This window comes from Kogia breviceps, chromosome 3 (genome assembly GCF_026419965.1).
Source record: "Kogia breviceps isolate mKogBre1 chromosome 3, mKogBre1 haplotype 1, whole genome shotgun sequence".
Lineage (NCBI taxonomy): Eukaryota > Metazoa > Chordata > Mammalia > Artiodactyla > Physeteridae > Kogia > Kogia breviceps.
Window position 1 is genome coordinate 67,332,140 of NC_081312.1, and position 21,784 is coordinate 67,353,923.

Here is a 21,784-nt window from a genome sequence, read left to right on the forward strand (position 1 = left end):
GTTAGAATGGCTATCATTAAAAATACAATGAGATAACAAGTATTGGTGAGGGTGTGCAGAAAGAGAACTTTCTGCACTGTTAATGGGAGTGTAAACTGGTAAGCCCTCTATGAAACACAGCATGGATGTTCCTCAAGAAATTAAAAACAGAACTACCATATGATCCAGTAATCCCACTTCTGGGCATATTTCCAAAGAAAATGATAACAGGATATTCAAGAGAATATCTGCACTCCCATGTTTATTGCAGCATTATTCATAATAGCCAAGATTCTGAAACAACCTAAGTGTCTGTCAATGGAAGAATGGATAAAGAAGATGTGATACACACACACACACACACACACACACACACACACACACACACACACACACACACATACACACACACACACCAGAATATTATTTGGCCATGAGAAAGAAGAAAATCCTACCATTTATGACAACATAGATGGACCTTAAGGACATTAAGCTAAGTGAAATAAGCTATGTGGAGAAAGACAAATACTGCATTGTATCACTCATCTGTGGCTTTTTTTAAAAGTCAGATTCATAGGAACAGAGTAGAAAAGTGGTTGCCAGGGGCTGGGATGTGGGGGAAATAGGAGAGGTTGTTAAATGGGTACAAACTTTTAGCTGTAAGATGAATAAGGTCTGAGGATCTATAGTAAAACATATGATCATAGTTGATAACACTGTATTGCATAGTTAAAATCTGCTAAGAGAGTAGAACTTAAACATTCCAAGAAAGAAAGAGAGAGGGTCTTCCCTGGTGGCGCAGTGGTTGAGAGTCCGCCTGCCGATGCAGGGGACACAGGTTCGTGCCCCGGTCCGGGAAGATCCCACATGCTGCGGAGTGGCTAGGCCCGTGAGCCATGGCCGCTGAGGCTGTGTGTCTGGAGCCTCTGCTCCGCAACGGGAGAGGCCACAACAGTGAGAGGCCTGCGCACCGAAAAGAAAAAAAGAAAGAAAGAAAGAGAGAGAGAGATAAAAGAAGAGAGAGAAAGAAAGGGGAGAAGAAAGAGGTTCTCAAAAAACTTAGTACAATGTAAAGGCACCTAAGAAAATATCAAATTAATTTGTGAATCTTTGGATTTTTGTGAATCTTAAACAAACACAGAAATTATATATCAAAAAACAGTGCTATCTCATTTACAAAGAAGCTCAGTGCAATAATTTTTTTAAATAAAGAAAAAGTGGCTCAAACTTCAATGTCCTTTAAAGGGAGAATGGCTAAACAAATCATTAGTCAACAAACTGGAGGAGTTGTTGTGCACCCAAAAGTGGAATTGGGGCCCAGCATCTTCCTGGCCTGGCCTGGGCCCTAATCCACCCTATTCCTTCTAGCTGAGATGGGTTCAGCCAAGAGCATCTCTCTCACTCCACATGGCCTCCACTGCACAGCATGCATTTGGCTCTATAGGTAGATCGCCATTCACTTAGTGCGGGTATCCTGCGCACTCCTGTTCAAGTGCAGACCCCACACTCCAACTGACCTACAGAGAAGTAGTGGAAGGGTCTTGATCAGTCCCAGGACTCAGATGCCTGCTCTCCTACCCTGGCACTGCATGGACACCTATGAACTCCAGCAGCAGAGACCCCCCAAACCTACTAGTAAAACAGCTCAGTGAGCTATTTGAGACTGAAACCCCCAAACTGAATCCTCCCCCAGAGCCTGCTCTGCCTCCAGAGGCACCTTCATCTGAATTGGAATTGCCCATGGGCAACAGTAATCCCTTGAGGACCGACACCATCTCGGAGCCAGACACCATCTTGAGCTTTCCTCCAAGCAGGCGTTTTCCAAGGAGGAAACAGGACAGCTCACAGAAAATGTTATGGCCAGCCGGGGCTCAGGCGAGCCCTTGAGAGACCCTGAGACTCCCTGATCTTCAGGTTCTAAGCACAATAGACAGAAACCAAATGGCAAGGTACTAGGGAGATCTCCGCTCACCATCTTGCAGGATGACAACTCCCCTGAGACCCTGACACTACAATAGGGTAAGTGGCCTTCTCCCCTGAGTGAAAACGCTAGGAATCTAAAGGAAGGGGGCATTCTGGGAACTGAATGACTTCTAAAACTGGAGGACAAGCTTGGGAGCAAGGCCAGGACCATGACAAGGGAAATCAGCAATTTCCTTGGTACAGAACTAGGCCCTGTGTGGCCCCAGAGCCTAGTGATATTCTGTGTCTTCTCACCCCTTCTTTTCCAGGTAGACTGAGGAAAGGCTGCTTTTCTCTGACTCCCCCCAAAACTAAGGACTATAAATGTGTGAGCACATAGGTAACTTAAAAACTCATTCTAAAGATAATTCCAAAAGTGAAGTTCCAAAAGTGAAACTAGCTAAGGCAACATCCCTGAAATAAATACATTAAGCTATGTTCATCTCTATCTTATTCCCTACAATCTCAAAGCTAGTGCTTTCACACGACAAACCACAATAAACTTGACTGAAGAGAGAAATAAATAGAAAAATAAGCAAAAGAACAAACAAACAAACCCACTTAGAATAAAATATGTCTTGGCAGAGTCAAATCTGAAGAAGTTTCCAGATCTATAGCACTTAATACGAGACAATGAACAAGAGAAGCACCTAGTGGCATGTTTCTGGTGAAAAGGCCATGATCTAAGACTCCTATTTGCCATACATGGAGGATGATGAGAGGAACCACCCTGGCTATGAGCTCAACTCTGGAGGTTAAACTGTGCTGTGGACGGAAAGCATCCCGAGGACACAAGGAGGAAGGAATCCACCAGTCTTTGCATCACATAAGTATCTCCAATAATAAATATTAAGATGATAATTATTTCACCAGTGAAACATATCATTTTATTCAATAACCATTATGAACAACTTCCCTAATTTTAAATGACACCACTTACATATATATGTACATATATATATGTTTGATTGTTCATAACAAAATATATTATCTTCTTTGTTTTTTTAAAAAGAGAAGTTCGCCTAATTTTACAGTCTCATTTTCTCTACGCATTTATCTATAAAGTATTTCTCACTTCCTTCTTGATGAAAGATATAATTATATGTCTCATTATTATTCACATGAGCCAAGAAATGTTTGCTAAATTTTCATATCACACATAAACACATATCACAAAACTTAACCTCTGGGGCTTCCCTGGTGGCACAGTGATTAAGAATCCACCAGCCAAGGCAGGGAACACGGGTTCGAGCCCTGGTCCAGGAAGATCCCACATGCTGCAGAGCAACTAAGCCAGTGTGCCACAACTACTGAGCCTGTGCTCTAGAGCCCGTGAGCCACAACTACTGAAGCCCGCACTCCTAGAGCCCATGCTCCACAATGAGAGAAGCCACCCCAATGAGAAGCCCGTGCACTGGAACAAAGAGTAGCCCCTGCTCGCCACAACCAGAGAAAGCCCATGCAGAGCAACAAAGACCCAACACAGCCAAAAGTAAATAAATAAAACAAACTAAAAACAAAAAACTTAACCTCTACTTATCCAGATATGAAAAACAGCTTTTAGACAAGATGTGACATTAATTACACAAAATACAAATATTTTAAAATAAATGCTGAGAAAATGTGACATTTTGTAAATTTTTAATAATCTTTCTGAAGCTTTGCTACTGAGCTAATTCTCCCACACATGAGCCTTTGAAAACATTAATAATGAAAATGCCAGCTGAATATTAAATACTTTCATTAGGCAACAATAGTATATACTGATGATATTCCAAATGTAAAAGATTAATAATGTTCTTATAATTCAATAGCTTCACAAACATTTAATTGATTCATTCAAAAACATTTATTAAGTACCAGACATATTTGCTAGGTATTTGTCTGAAGTGCTGGGAATTTAAAAGTGAACAAGAGTCAAGATCTTACCACCACCATCATGTAGCTTACACTCTAATGGTGGAAACTGTCAATAAATAAATAAATATAAAAGAAAACGTCAAATCATGATAAGTGTTCTGACGAAAATGAAACAAGATGAGATGATTGTCATAGCCAGCTCTTCTAGGGTGACATTAAAATGAGACCTGAAAAAAATTAAAATTAAATGAGACCTGAATGTCAAGAGGGGTCAGACACTAACGATCCAGGGAAAGAGGGTTGCAGATAGAGAGCACAGCAATTTCAAGGGCCCTAAAATGGAAATGAACTTGTGGTATCTGCAGAAAAGGAAGAAATAAGTGTACTCTGAGCAAGGATGAGCATGGTTGAGATGACGTAAGTAGAGGACAAATCAGGTAGAACCTGCTAAAATAGTTTGGATTACAGTCTAGGCACAATGGCTTTTTGTTTTGTTTTAAATTTAATTATAGGAAGTTAAGACATGTGAAAAATGCAAAATGGACTCTGATATCTTTTTTTTTTTGTGGTACGCGGGCCTCTCACTGTCGTGGCCTCTCCCGTTGCGGAGCACAGGCTCCGGACGTGCAGCCTCAGCGGCCATGGCTCACGGGCCCAGCCGCTCCGCGGCATGTGGGATCTTCCCGGACTGGGGCACGAACCCGTGACTCCTGCATCAGCAGGCGGATTCTCAACCACTGTGCCACCAGGGAAGCCCGACTCTGATATCTTTATCATCCAGTTTCAATAATTATTAATTCATGGGGAATTCCCTGGCGGTCCAGTGGTTAGGACTCCGCGCTTCCACTGCAGGGGGTGCAGGTTCAATCCCAGATCAGGGCACTAAGATCTCGCAAGCTGCACAGTGTGGCCATAAAAAGAAAAACAATTATTAATTCATCACTGGTCTTAATTAACCTGTACCTTTACTCATTCCCCATCTATCCCTCAGGCATCATATCATTTCTTCTATACACGATTTAGTATGTATCTCTAAAAGATAAGGACTCTTGTAAATGTGACCACTATCAATATTACCATCATTACACATTATTTTCAATAATAATTTACTACAATCATCAACTATCTAGCCAGTGTTCAAATTTCCCTGTGTATCATTTTTTAAAAAAGCGTATTGGTTCAAATCAGAATGCAAATAAGGTCCAGATATTGCAATTAATCAGTTTCTTGACCTTTTTAATCTATAGGTCATTTCTCCTTTACTTTTTTTTTCTCCTGCAATTTATTTGTTGAAAAAAACTGAGTCCTATAAGATTGTCCACATTCTGGATTTCCTGACTGCACTCCCACAGTGTCACATAACATGTTTCTCTTACTCATACATTTCTTATAAGCTGGTAGTGAGATCTGGAGGTTTAATCAGATTCAGGTTAGAATTTTGAGCAAAACTACTTAATAGTTTATGTTATATGCTCTAATTAGGAGGGAGATCACATACAGTGTTCACTCTCCATATATATATACAGACAGATAGATAAGCAACGAGGATAATTACTAACTTAGATCTATTATAATACTTCATTAAGAGTTGTAAAATGATACTATAATTCTATCACTCCTTCTTTATCAACTGGAATATTTCTGTAAAACAAAAATTCCTTTAGCAACTATATAGTTAACAGCACAGGAAAAATAAAATAAATATTTGATTATTTTCAAGTTTTCCAAATAATAAGATGGTTGCCTAGCATATGGATGGTTTGAAGCAGGAAAGTTTTTAAAGATCATTCTGAATATCATTTGAAGAACAGAGTGATATATAAAAAAGAGCTGAAAGCAGAGACACCACCTAGGAGGCTCTTGCACTCTTCTAAATAAACGATGATGGATTGTACTAGGTTGGTGGAGAAGATCAGAGAAGTAGACAAATTTAAGATCTATTTGGGATGTAAAATCTAGAGGACTTGCTGATAGGTTGTATATATAGGGTAAGGGAAAGAAAGAAATCAAGAATGAGTCCTAGACTTTTGACCTGAACAACTTTGTTATGGGAAACCCTAAGACAGAAGCAGATTTAGGAAACAAAATCATCTGGGTAATGATATGGATGAAATTAAATCAATATTTATCCAATCCTTATTACTGTTTTTTTTGCTCTTTGCCCTGACTGAGGATAACTAAAATTTTCGGGAAGTAGAAATAAAATACTGTTATATGATATTTTTCTAAAAATAATATTTTTGCTGAAATAAAATTAACACCAGATAAGATAAATTCCTACTTTTTTCTTAGATAATTCATTTTCTCATTATATCTCTCCATATATATTAACAAAGAACAAGCTGGGTTAAAATTTTTAAAGAATAGTATTAAATATTATTTTAACCCAGATTTATTATCAATCATATCATCTACTGGATCACCACAAATATAAGGGATATACAAACAGGATACAGAAAAAAGGAGAAACAGAGCTTAAAAACATTAGTCAGTTAACTAGTATTAACAAATTAATCTTGAGGGATGATTTCACTTTTTAAAAGCTAATTTTCCACTCTCCTGTTTCTACATGAGTACTAATAATTCAAATTGCCCTGTTGGTTTCCCTTGCCTCTCTCTACAAAGTAAGAAGGAGATACGGAAGGTTTAAGAGAGAAGGGAAAGAAAAAGCCTAACCTCAACATATCACCAGTATCAACAAAAATAATTAAAATTACCTCCTAAATCAGCAGTCCCCAATCTTTTTGGCATTAGGGACTGGTTTCGTGGAAGACAGTTTTTCCATGGACCAGCCATGGAGGATAGTTTTGGGATGACTCAAGCGCATTACATTTATTGTGTACTTTATTTCTATCATTATTATTACACTGTAATATATAATGAAATAATTATACAACTCACCATAATGCAGAATCAGTGGGAGCCCTGAGCTTGTTTTCACTTGCCACTCACTGATAGGGTTTTGATATGAGTCTGCAAGCAACTGATTTATTATGGTCTCTATGCAGTCAAACCTCTCTGCTAGTGATCATCTGTATTTGCAGCCGCTCCCCAGCACAAGCATCACTGCCTCAGCTCCACTTCAGATTATCAGGCATCAGATTCTCATAAGGAACACGCAACCTAGATCCCTCACATGTGCAGTTCACAGTAGGGTTTGCACTCCTAAGAGAATCTAATGCCACTGGTGATCTGACAGGAGGCGGAGCTCAGGCAGTAGTGTGAGTTACAGGGAGCGGCTATAAATACAGATGAAGCTTTGCTCGCTCACCTGCCACTCACCTCCTGCTGTGCAGCCTGGTTCCTAACAGGCCACAGACTGCTACTGGTCCATGGCTCAGGGGCTGGGGACCCCTGTTCTAAATGACAAGACTTCTAAAGATATATTACCTAAATTTTCATATAGGAAAGGAGTATCAGATTTGTCACAAATCATTTCTACACAAAAATTTTAGAATGTTATTCCATTTTGATAATACACATCTACAAAATATCTGATTAACTGGTGAGATAAAAATGACAAATCACTCTTTTTGTAATGAGTCATTCATATATATATATTATACTTATGGATAATAGTTTACAAATGCTACTGATTTCCATTAGGTCTAATAACTATTTTTATGTGTAAACATAGCTTATTTAATTTAATAGGAACTAGGTTCCAGAATAGAATGTCCTTCTTTATAATATGCAAATGACAGCTCTGGGTTACATTTCCCAGCCTCAACAATGTCCCTGTTAATTGGACTCTACTGAACTACTCAGAAGTAAAAGAAACAATTCTGCCTGCTAAAAAACAAACTATAAAGTGAGAAAATAGATAAGCACAAATATAATTCCAAAAATTATCAATGCAGATAAAATACCTCATAATTATATCAGAGATAGAGATACCCTGGACCTAGAGGGAACTGTTGAAAGAAGGGAGTGTGAGTTCATTTAGAAAAGCTTAAAAGCCATTCATAATAAATAATTTTTAAAAATTCAACATAATATATACATTAAAATATATAAAATAATTCTATTATCCCATGCACAGTTATAAAATATTTTGAATTCTGAGACATAATTGTCCCTTAAGTACTATTACATTTTATCTTACTTTTAAATGTTTTTCTTGACATTTATTTTTAAAGAAACATAATTAAGTGCTTTATGCTTCTGTATATTTTTATTAGTCAGAATCATCATGAATATTGTAATGCAAATCAGTTCCATCAACATCTTTATAGATGACAAATTGTATTCTGAATGTCAATTATTCAAAAATGCATAGTCAGAAGATTTCTAAGCTGGTTTTTTAAACATGGAATGTACAAATCTCAGATAATATATCTATTATAATTATCTAATACAAAATAGGCCCTTTATATTTATGTGACATTAGGCTGACTGACTCTTACTTAGCCTTAAATTCCTTTACTAATATACCTTCTCCATCTAAAAGATCACATTTTTTTTCCCCATATCTACTTCATTCCCACTGACTCCCTCTTGATAAAATGTTCCCTATGTAACTTCTTTCTCATTCTCCTTATCTAGTTGCTAAGCCTTCCCCAATGTAAATAACTGATAGTCTGTTTCTTCATCAACCTTCTAATGTTATATATTATCCTTACTCTGAGTAAGGTGAGAAACAGAGTTATGGCCTAGCCTGAAAATAAGCAAGGCACACATTTTCATTCCCTTAACCTTTCTGATTGCTATTTCTTTGACTTCTTCTCAAAAATACTCTTCTCAGTCCTACCCTCAATTATAAGAATTAGTGTAACACAGTTTCTAGGAGTTGGTTAGAATGTCACCCTAATTACTTTAAATGAGTAGAGAGATGCAGATCTAGAATTTCAAGGATTATCTGACCTTGGGGGAAACTGTTCTCCTGTTTTAGGTTGATTAGTACCAGGACAACAATGTAGTACCACCATGAGGTGTACGCTTTCCAAGCAAACCAGATATTTCCATCAATAAAACAGGATATTCACTCACCAAAAATATTTAAATTCTTAAATTGTACAGTAAATTCAAAATTGAAACAAAGCAGCTTCCTGATAAAGAATATCACCATGACCTGTAGTAAGGAGTATTTCAACTTACTTGCCTACAAGAGCCATATAAAACATCCACCAACTAATTACTGAAGACACAGGCCACTCTAGAGAATCACTGAAAATTTCACTCTCCAAATCTCCTTTAAGCAAGGTATTAATATCTTCTGTTTTTACTTTATTCAATATATTTTCAGAATAGCTTAGAATTTCCAGAGACTTTAAATTTTATCAATTGTACTTTAAAGTAACAATTTCTTGATGACACAGAGACATTACTGTAATTAGTAAAATATGTGCAAATTGGATTTGAGGAAGAGAGGCATTCTGGATAGCAATTCTCATTTAAAGAATGTAGTCTTATTAAACTTAAGACAATGATCCTTCTTGCTTTTCTTTCTCATACCTTTTCCCTTTCTTAAAGTCATAGCAGTGAAGTTATCAACCCTAGAAGATCTTGGAGAAATCAGGAAAAAATGAAATTATGAAAATACACAAAAATAGAGTTTTGAATAGGGAAATGAATAAGGAATTGAGAACTACTGCAGATATGTAGGCAAGTGTTGAAGTGGGTGGGGGAAACTAAGAATTTTCTGCCATAACTCTTGATGTTCTGCACACCCTGAGGAACAGTATCACTGAGGCATTTATTTGAGAAGTTTGGGTTCTTTCATTTGTTAGGTAATGTGACACACAAACAACAGTTTCTATTTTCAGGGAAACTTCATCCATTTTTCTATATGGACTCTCACACAAAAAAAATCTCTCCCAATTCCTCAAAGATGTTTTCTTTCAAAAACAATAAAATACTTAGGAATAAATTTAACCAAGGAGGTGAAAGATCTGTACATTAAAAACTACAGAATTTTGATAAAAGAAATTGAAGGAGATACAAATAAACAGAAATATATTCTGTGTTTATGAGCTGGAAGAATTAATATTGTTAAAAGCAATCTACAGATCAATGTAATCCCTATCAAATTCCAATGGCATTTTTCACAGAAATAAAACAAATAATCCTAAAACTCATATGGAACCACAAAAGACCCCAAATAGACAAAGCAATCTTGAGAAAGAACAAAGCAATCTTGAGAAAGAACAAAGTAGAGGCATCACTCTTCCTGGTTTCAAACTACATTACAAAGCTACTGTAATCAAAAGAGTATGATATCAGCATTAAAACAGATATATAGATCTACAGAACAAAATAGAGAGCTCAGAAATAAACCCAGCTATATATGTCAATTACTTTTCAACAAAGGAGCCAAGAATGTACAATGGGGAAAGGATAGTCTCTTCAATAAATGGTACTGGGAAAACTGGACAGCCACATGCAAAAGAATAAAACTGGACCTCTATCTTACACCATACACAAAAATCAACTCAAACTGGATGAAGGAATGAAAAGTAGACCTGAAACTGTAAAACTCCTAGAAGAAAACAGGGCAAGGTCCTTGACATCAGTCTTAGCAATAATTTTTTGGATTTGACACCAAAAGTGAAGGAAACAAAAGCAAAAATAAACAAGTGGGATTACTTCAAACTAAAAAGCTTCTGCTTAGCAAAGGAAACCATCAACAAAATGAAAAGGCAACCTATGGAATGGGAAAAAGTATTTGCAAGCCACATACCCAATAAGAGGTTAATATCCAAAATATGTAAGGAATTCATATAATTCAATAACAAAAAAACAATAATCCAATTAAAAAATAGGCAAAGTACTTGAATAGACACTCTTCCAAAGAAGACATAATAAAGGCCAACAGGTATATGTGTAGGTGCTCAACATCACTAATCATCAGGGAAATGCAAATCAAAACTACAATGAGATATCACCTCACATCTGTTAGAATGGCTATTATCAAAGAGATAAGAGATAAATGGTGGCAAGGACAAGGAGAAAAGGGAAAACTTGCATATTATTGGTGGGAATATAAATTGGTACAGCCATTATGGAAAACAGTATGGATGTTCCTCAAAAAATTAAAAATAGAACTACCATATGATCCAGAAATCCCACCTCTAGGTATATATCTAAAGGAAACAAAATCACTAGCTCATATATCTGTACTCTCATATTCACTGCAGGACTATTCACAACATCCAAGGTACGAAAACTACCTAAGTGCCTTAGATGGATAAAGATATGGTACATATATACAATGGAACATCATTCAGCCTTAAAAGAGAAGGAAACCCTGCCATTTGCAACAACATGGATGAACATGGAGGGCATTATGCTCTAAGTGAAATAATCCAGACAGAGACAGACAAATACTGCACGGTACCACTTATATGTGGAATCTAAAAAGGAAGTTGAACTCACAAACAGAGTAGAATGGTGGGTGCCAGGGGTTGAGGCAGTAGAAGAAATAGGGAGAGGGTGGCAAAAAGGTACACATTTTCAGTTATAAGATGAATAAGGTCTGAGTATCTAATGTATAACATGGTGACTAGCATTGGTAATAGAATTTGCTAAGAGAGTAGAACTTAAGCGTTCACACCAACAAATTTTAAAAGTAAAAAAAAAAAAGGAAATGTTTGAGGTGGTGACTGTGCTAATCAACTCAATGGTGGGAATCCTTTCAAATCATCATGTTATACGGCTGAAATATATTTTAATATTATTTATCAATACGCCTCGATACAGCTGAAAATAAAGAAAGAAATATCCAGGATTCTGTAAAAACATGGATGGATCTCACAGCATTATGTTGAGAGAAAAATGTAGGACGTAAAAGATTCTATTACATGAAGTTTAAGGATAAGCAAAACTTATAAATACTTAAAGAAGTCATGTCTAGAGTAGCTCTTAAGCATTCTCATCACATACACCAAAAAACTCATGGGTATGTGAGATTATGAATGCATTAATTAACCTGACTGTGGTAGATATTTCAAAGCATACATATGCCACATCATCACATTGTACACTTTAAATATATATAGTTCTATCCATCAATTATACCTCAAAAAAGCTGAAAAATACACATGTATAAATAAATATCAATCAATCAATCAATCATATACTGGTTACCTCAGAGAGTGAGCACTGAGTGGGAAGGAACAAGAGGGAACCTCCTGGATATTAAAAATGTTCTAGATCTTGATCTGGGTAGCAATTATGCAGGCGTGTATAATATATTAAGATTAGTGCACCTTACGAACTTTCTTGTCAAATAAATAGTTTTAAAAATATTTTTAAGGTTACGGTGGTGGAAAAAAGGCAAAAAAAAGTCAAGAAAAATCTGGAGTGAAAAGTAATATCATAAATGGCTGCCCAGACCCTTGGGAAGCAATTTGGCTTTGTAATATAAACCCTGCAATACACAGAAGATATTCCTTCATACAAATATTTATAATCAGGGGGGAAACAAAAACATTCTAACAATGGGGAAAAGTTGGGAAGACTGAGTTATATATACTCACTCTGGAGTATATAGCTATTGTAAGGAGTTACCTTTATTGAGTGTATGTTTTATGTGTCACTGTAGCAGTTTGTGAAGCATGCTTCAGATATTTATCACACAAGTGAAATATAAACAAACACTGTGCCTTTCTGACTGTCCAAGATTATGAATGTATATCTACCTTGATTTTTAAAACCAGAAAAGCAGTTCTGCTTCTCAGTTATAAGATTAGTGGGAGACATCTAAGCACAGACACAGAAGAGAGAGATACTGTTCCTCTGAACTCTTCTGCTATTTGAACCATATATTCAAATGTCTTTAGTCCCTGGTCCAGATATCACTTGTGAAACCAAACAAGGTAGGAATGATAGCATCTAATCCATAATTTTCCTATTGCTTGAAGCAGCTAATAGCTGCCTTTGCCACATTCTTCCTGGTTTGCTATCAGTTGAAAAAAACAACTTAATATATATCCATTTTGTGTGGAAACTGACTAGATCTACAGAAATAACAAAAATGACACAAAGATATTGGCCTAGAGCAGTGTTTCTCAACCAGGTACAATTTTGACATCATCCTCAACCCAGGACATTGGCAATGTCTAGAGAAATGTAAATTGTCACAAGCGGGGCTGCTATGGGCAACTAGTGGATAAAAGCCAGATACGCTCCTAAACATCTTCCAGTGCACAGGACAGCCCCTTTTCCCCTCCCAACAAAGGATTATCCAGTCTAAAAATGTCAAAAGTTAAGTTGAAAACTTTGACCTAGAGCTGCCATGACAGGAACTATAAAATTTTATGTCATCAGAACATCCCTGATATATCTTTTTAGCTGTTATCTGGAGGTCAAAGGCCAGATCCACAGAGACTATATAGCATTCATAGAAGCGGGGTAGTTAGCAGAAGCCTGAGTATGTACAGAACCACTTACTGGAATCTTATCTGTGATATTTTTGATTATAAATAATACATAACATCTATTTAAAATGAGGTAGCCAAAGCATTACTCAAAGGAACATTTATAGACAAGTATATTTATGATTCAAAAGAAGATTCAACTAAAAAATTAGAAAATAATAATAAACCTTGAGAAACTAAAAGAGGAAAGTAATTTAAAAATGAAGACATTTATGCTATACAAAACCAAAATGCTGAAGACAACTTTGACAATAAATCACTACAGAGATATTATAAGGGAAGAAAATTACAAACCAACATCCCTCGTGAACACAGATTTAAAAAAAAACTCAAACTATTAGAAAAAAGTCCATCAAAATATAAAAATAATAAAACATCATGACAGAGGGATTTAATCTCATGAATACATGGTCGATCTAATTTATAAAAACTAATGTAGGGCTTCCCTGGTGGCGCAGTGGTTGAGAGTCCGCCTGCCGATGCAGGGGACACGGGTTCGTGCCCTGGTCCGGGAGGATCCCACATGCCGCGGAGCGGCTGGGCCCGTGAGCCATGGCCGCTGGGCCTGCGCGTCCGGAGCCTGTGCTCCGCAGCGGGAGAGGCCACAACAGTGAGAGGCCCGCATACGGCAAAAAAAAAAAAAAAAAAAAAAAAAACTAATGTAATTTATCACACTAGCAGAATAAAAGAGAAAAACTGTATGATCATCTCAACATATACAGAAAAAGCATTAGACACAATTCAATACCCATTCATAGTAACAATTCTCAGCAAAGTAGAAACAGAACGATCTGAAGCTAAGAGATGGTATCCATAAAAAAACTACAGCTTACTTAATGCATTTACTTAATGATGAAATATTAAATGCTTTTCAAAAAAAGTCAGGAACAAGATGAAGAAATCCACTCTCCACTTCTACACTGTACTACTGAAAAAGCTAGTCAGTGTAGTAAGGCAAGAAATAAAAGGCATAAATATTAAAACTGAAAGCTTCTTTATTCCTAGATGACATGATTACATATGCAGAAAACCCAATGGAATCTACAAAAATTGCTATAATAAATGATCTTAGGAAGAGAGCAAGATACAAGGTCAATATAAAAAATTCAATTGGGACTTCCCTGGCGGTCCAGTGGTTAAGACTTCACCTTCCAATGCAGAGGGTGCAGTTTTGATCTCTGGTCGGGGAGCAGATCCCACAAGCCTCATGGCCAAAAAACCAAAACATAAAGCGGAAGCAACATTGTAACAAATTTAATAAAGACTTTAAAAGTGGTCCACATAAAAAAATCTTTAAAAACAACCTCAATTATATTTCCATATACTAGCAATACACAGTTCAAAATGAAATTTAAAACAAAACAAAAAGATATCTAGAAATAAGCCTAACAAAGATGTGCAAGTTTATTACACTCCAAAATACTATTGCAAGAAATTTCAAAAGACCTAAATAAATGGGAAGATATATAATGTTCATGGATCAGAAGACTCAATATTGTTAAGATGGGAATTCTCTCCAAATTGAGCTATCAATTCCACATAATTCCTAGCAAAATTCCAGCAAACATTCTGAAGAAATTGACAGGTTAATTCGAAAATTTCTATGGAAATGCACACAATCTAAAATTCCCAAAACAATCCTTTAAAAAGAAAACAAATCCAGAAGCCTTACCCCACAGCTATCAAGACTGTGTACTGGTGTGACGCAGATAACAGAATACAGAATCCAAAAACAGACTCCTACACTCACACTCACAAATATCTATCTACCTATCTATCTATCTACCTCTCTATCTATACATACATACATACCTACATATACATATACATGTATTTTTCTTTCAACCAAGGCTTCAAGTCAATTAAATGAAGCAAAGTGTCTTCTTACATTTAGTGCTAGAAAACTGGACAAATGTACAGAAAAAAAAAAGTTGAACTTCTTTCTCACACCATACACAAAAATTAATTTGAGATGAAGCACAGGCCTAAACATAAAAGCCAGAACCAAAATTAAAAAAACAATCTGTCTGTCAAAAGGCACCATTTAGAAATGACTGGCAAGCCTGAGAAAATATTTTTCTCTCTTTCTCTTTACCTCTCCCCTCTTGCATTCTTGCATGCACACATACACTCTCTATCTTGCTAGCTCTCAATAGGTAGGTAAGTAGGCAGATAGATGAAATTACATCAAATTATATAATAAATATATGACTGATATCCAGAATATTAAAAACTCTTACAAATCAACAACAAAAAAATCATTTAAAAATGAGCAAAAGACTGAATAGACTCTTCACAAAAGAAGATATTCTGATAGCTAATAACCATAGGGAAAGGTGCTCACATTTTTAGGTCATCAGAGAAATGCAAACTTAAAACACAGTAAGATACCACCACACTCTTAACAGCATGGCTAAAATCAAAAAGAATGATAGCACCAAATGTTGGCAAGAATACAGGGCAAATGGTATTCTCATACACTGCTGGAGGGAGCATAAATCACTTTGGAGAACTCTTTGGTAGTTTCTTATAAAGTTAAATGTACATCTAATCTTTAACTCAGCAATTCCATTCCTAGGCATTAACACATACAAAAATATATGTTTTATATGTTCATCACAGCAACTTTATTCATAATAGTAAAAAAACAAAAATCCCAAAAAACAAAAAGAGAGACAAACCAACTGTCCCTCAACATAGAGTAAATAAATAGTGGCATATTCATATGATTAAATACTATTCAGTTAAAAAAAAAAAAAGAACAAATTACTAACACGCAACATTGATAAATCTCAAAAACTTTGTTGAATAAAGGCAAAACTATTCTATGATTTCAAAAATTCAAAAAGTGGTTGCCTATGGCAACCACTGATTGAAAAGGGGCACAAGGGAAATTCCTGTTGTAATGGAAATGCTCTTTATCTTGTTTTGCATATTAGATTGAATACATGGGTGTACCCCAAATCAAAACCTCACCAAAATGTCCACTTATCATCCTTGTATCTTATTATATCTAAGTTATGCTTTATTAAAACAAAGAAAAATAACCAATAAACTCAATCAACAAAACCAAAAGCTTTTTTCTCAAAAAAGACCAATAAGACAACATTTTGACAAGTCTCACTAAGAATAAGAGATTTGATATTACAAGAGATTACTAAGTACAACATCATACCAATAATATTTTCAAACTAGATGAAATGGATCATTTTGTAAGAACTATAAATTAACAAAAATGACACAAGAAGTAGAAAACATGAATGAATAAATAACACAAGAAAATGGAAAATAGTCAAAGACCAATTCATAACCCAAAAATCATTTGGTCCAGAGAGTTTCAGGGAAGAGTTCTTCCAATGTGGAGATTAATACACACAAAAAAAAAGAAAACAAGTGTAATCCTACATTTTAAAACTAGTGTAATTAATATAGCAGTGCATTCAAGGAATATGATCCCAGAAATGTAAAATTTGTTGAACACCAAAAGACCTATTAATACAGTTCATTAAATTAAGTGAATGAAGAAAAAATGTTTAAAAATCATAACCACAAATGCCAAAAGAAGGAACTGATAAAATTTAATTCTCAGTCCTCATTATTTTTAGAATTTGGATTATAATTGTATGTGTCTGTTGTACCTGCTGGTTCTTAATCATGGTATCTTTATTCTTTTGTAAATAACTTTATTGAGGTACAATTTACATACCATGAAATTCACCCATTTTACATGTACAATTCAATGAATTTTTGAAGTGAAGTATAATTGACATACAACATTGTATTAGTTTCAGGTGTACAACATAATGATTCATTTGTTTGCATTGCAAAATGATAACCACAATAAGTTAATTTACCATCTGCCACCATACAAAGTTACAAAAAATGTTTTCTCTCATGATGAGAACTTTTAATATTTATTTTCTTACTTTCAAATTTGCAATATAATATTAATAACTATAGTTCCCATGCTGTAAACTACATCCACATGACTTATGTATTTTACAGTTGGAAGGTTGTACCTCTTGATCCCCTTCACCCATTTTGCACACCACCCAACACTTTTCTGCTCTGATAACCACCAGTCTGTTCTCTGTAACTATGAGTATTTTTGTTTTGTTTTGTTTGTTCCTTTGTTTTGTTTTTAGATTCCACACGTAAGTGAAATCATATGGTATTTGTCTTTCTCTGACTCTTATTTCACTCAGCATAATATCCTCAAGGTCCATCCATGTTGTCATATATGGCAAGATTTCATCGTTTTTTTTATGGCTTGAGTAGTACTCCATCGTGCAAATATACCACATCTTTTTTTTTTTTTTTTTTTTTTTTGCGGTACGTGGGTCTCTCACTGTTGTGGCCTCACCCATTGCAGAGCACAGGCTCCGGACGCACAGGCTCAGCGGCCATGGCTCACGGGCCCAGCCACTCTGTGGCATGTGGGATCTTCCCAGACCGGGGCACAAACCCGTGTCCCCTGCATCGGAAGGAGGACTCTCAACCACTGCACCACCAGGGAAACCCATACCATATCTTCTTTATCCACTTATCCACCGAGGGACACTTAGGTTGTTAACATATCTTGGTTATTGTAAATAATGCTGCCATGAACATCAGGGCACATATATCATTTCAAATTTGTGTTTTCATTTTCTTCAGATAAATACCCAAAAGTAGAATTGCTAAATTGTATCATAGTTCTATTTTGAACTTTTAAAGGAATCTTCATACTGTTTTCCATGGTGACTGTACCACCTTACATCTCCAAGAACATAGCACAAGAGTTCCTTTTTCTCCAGATACTCGCCAACACTTGTTATTTCTTGTCTTTTTTATAACAGCCATTCTGACAGGTGTGAGGTGCTAGTTCACTGTGGTTTTGATTTGCACTTCCCTAGTGATTAACGATGTTGATTATATTTTCAAGTAGCTGTTGGCCATCTGTATCTCTTCTTTGGAAAAATGTCTATTCAGACCTTCTGGCCATTTGTAAGTTGGACTGTTTGCCTTTTTGTTATTGAGTGGTATGAATTTATTATATATTTTGGATATTAACCCCTTATGACATAAATGATTTACAAATTCAGTAAGTTGCCTTTTCATTTTGCTCATGGTTTCCTTCATTGTGACAAAAACTTTTTAGTTGGATTTAGTCCCATTTGTTTATTTTTGCTTTTGTTGCCCTTGCCTTGGGAGTCAGATCCAAAAAAAAAAAAACACTGCCAAGGAGTCAAGGAGCTTATCACTAATGTTTTCTCCTTGGATTTTTATGGTTTCAGGTCTTACATTCAAGTCTTCAATCCATTTTGAGTTAATTTTTGTATATGGTTTCATCCTTTTGCATGTGAGTGTCCAGTTCTGCCAACATCATTTACTAAAGAGACTGTCCTTTTCCCTTTGTATATTCTTGTCTCCTTTGGTGTAAATTAATTGACACATATGCTTGGGTTTATTTCTGACCTCTCTATTTTATTCCATTGATCTATGTACCTGTTTTAATGCCAATACCACGCTGTTCTAATTACTGTAGTTTTGTAATATAGTTTTAAATCAGGGAAAATGATGCCACCAGCTTTGTTCTTTCTCAAGATTGCTTTAGCTATTCAGCATCTTTGTGGTTCCATACAAGTTTTAGGACTGTTTGTTTTATTTCTGTGAAAAATGTCACTGGAATTTTGATAGGGATTGATAGCATTGATCTATAGACTGCCTTTGGTAGGACAGACATTTTAACAATATTAATTCTTGCAATCCATGAACACAATTTCTATTTATTTTTGTCTTCTTCAATTTCTTTTGTCAAAAAATACTTTTCAGTGTATAGTGTAACCTCCTTGGTTAAATGTATTCCTCAGTATTTTTTAAATGTAACTGTAAATGGGATTGTTTTCTTAATTTCTCTAATAGTTTATTGTTAGTGTATAAAAACACAACAGATTTTTGGACATTCATTTTGTATCCTGCAACTTTAATGAATGTGTTTATTAGTTCTAACGATTTTTTTGGTGATGTCTTTAAGGTTTTCTATATAATAAAGATAATTTTACCTCTTCCTTTCTGAACTGAATGCCTTTTTCCTGCCTAATTGCTCTGGCTAGGATTTCCAGTACTATATTGAATTAAATTGGAGAGAGTGAATGTTCTTGTATTGTTCCTCATCTTAAAGAAAAAGCTTTTAGCTTTCTCCACTGAGCGTGACATTAGCTGAGGGCTTGTCATATATGGCCTTTATTATGTTGATATATAACCACTTTGGTGAGAGTCTTTTTATCATAAATGGATGTTGGGTTTTGTCAAATATTTTTTCTGCATCTATTGAGATGATCATATAATTTTCATCTTTTATTTTGTTAATGTTGTGTATCACATTAATTGAACCATCCTGGCATCCCTGGAATAAATCCCACTTGTTCTTGGTGTATGATCCTTTGAATGTATTGTTGAATTTGGTTTGTAAACATTTTGTTAAGGATTTTTGCATCTATGCTCATAGGGACATTGGCCTATCATTTTCTTTTTATGTGGTGTTCTTGTCTGGTTTTGGTATCAGGGTGCTGCTGGCCTAATAAAATGAGTTTGGAAACAATTTCTCCTCAATTTTTTGGAAGAGTCTGAAAGGATAGGTATTAAATCTTCTTTGAATGTTTGCTAGAATTTACCAGTGAAGCTGTCTGCTACTGGGCTTTGTTTGTTGGGAGTTTTTGGATTACTGATTCAATCTCCTTACTAGTAATTGGTCTATTCGTGTTTTTTATTTCTTCATGATTCGGTCTTTGAAGATTGTATGTTTCTAGGAATTCATCCATTTCTTCTAGGTTGTCCAATTTGTTGACACAAATAGTAGTTCATAGTAGTCCCTTATGATGCTTTGTATTTCTTTGGTGTCAGCTGTAAGTTCCCCTCTTTCATTTCTGATTTTATTTACTTGACCCTCTCTCTGTTTTTCTTAGTTTGGCTAAAGTTTTACCAATTTTGTTTATCTTTTCAAAGAACACGCTCTTAGTGTCATCGATCCTTCCTATTGTCTTTTTAGTCTCTATTTCATTTATTTCCACTCTGATCTTTATTATTTCCTTCCTTCTACTAACTTTGGGTTTCATATGTTGCTCTTTTCTATCTCCTTTAGGTGTAAATTAGACTGCTTATTTAAGATTTTTCTTTTTCTTGAGGTAGGCATTTATCAACATAGACTTCCCTCTTAGAATTGTTTTTGCTGCATCCCATAGGTTTGGGTATGTTGGATTTCTATTTTCAATTAGCCGAAGGCATTTTTGATTTCTCCCTTGATTTCTTTATTGACCCCATTGGTTGTTCATATTATCATGTTGTTTAATCTCCACATATTTGTGGTTTTTCAGTTTTCTTCCTGTAATTAATTTCTAGTTTCATACCATTGTGATCAGAAACAATGCTTGATATGATTTCAATCTTCTGAAATTTACTGAGACTTGATTTGTGGCCTAACATATGATCCATCCTGGAGAATGTTCCATATACACTTGAGAAGAATGTATTCTGCTGTCTTTGGATAGAATGTTCTGGGTATATATTAAGTCTATCAAGTGTAAAGTGTCACTTAAGGCTAGTTCCTTACTGATTTTCTGTCTGGATGATCCATGCACTGATGTAGCTGAGGTACTGAAGTCCCCTACTATTATTATATACAGTCAATTTCTCCCTTTACGTGCTAATATTTGCTTTACATATTTAGGGGCTCCTATGTTGGGTGCATAAATATTTACAAATGTTATATCTTCTTGCTGGATTGACCCCTTTATTTTTATGTAATACCCATCTCTGCCTTTTATTAAAGTCTTTATTTTAAAGTCTATTTTGTCTGATATAACTACCCCAGCTTTCTTTTCATTTCCATTTGCATGAAACATCTTTTTCCATCCCTTCACTTTTAGTCTGTATGTGAGACTTTTGCAGGCAACAAATATATGGGTCTTGTTTTTATATTCATTCAGCCACTCTATGCCTTTTGATTGGAGAATTTAGTCCATTTGCATTTAAAGTAATTACTGATAGTTATATGCTTATTGCCATTTTGTCATTTGTTTTCTGGATGTTTTGTAGTTCCTCTCTGTTCCTTCCTTCTTCTCTTGCTTTCTTCCCCTGTGGTTTGATGACTCTGTATAGTGTTTTGCTTAGGTTCCTTTCTCATTATCTTTTGTGTATCTATTATAAGTATTTGCTTTGTGGTTACCATGAGGCATATATATATAAATGCTGACGTAAAAGTTTTATATGTATATAAAAAGTTGATAAAAAGTTAAATTTGAAGTCATTCTAACACCCTACATTTTGACCCCCCCACCCCATGTTTCATGATGTCACATTTTACATCTTTTTTAATGTGTATCCCTTAACTAATTATTGTAGTTATAGTTATTTTTACTGCTTTTGCCTTTTAACCTTTATATTAGCTTTATAAGTTTTTAATCCAATACCTTTAGTATAAATTTATCTTTACCAGTGAGATTTTTATTTTCATATGTTTTCTTTTAACTAGTGCTCTTTTTTTTAGCATAAAGAAGTTTTTATTAACATCTCTTGTAAGGCCCGTTTAGTGGTGATGAACTTCTTTAGCTTTTGTTTCTCTAGAA

The 21,784-nt window shown here is 35.3% G+C and overlaps 1 protein-coding gene and 1 pseudogene across 11 annotated transcripts in view; one reads left to right on the forward strand and one right to left on the reverse strand.

Annotated features, from left to right (window-relative positions):
* Positions 1 to 21,784, reverse strand: part of NUBPL (NUBP iron-sulfur cluster assembly factor, mitochondrial) — a 530,407-nt gene that overhangs the window by 264,480 nt on the left and 244,143 nt on the right. The window lies entirely within an intron of this gene.
* Positions 1,353 to 2,281, forward strand: LOC131752049 (cell division cycle-associated protein 3 pseudogene; annotated as a pseudogene).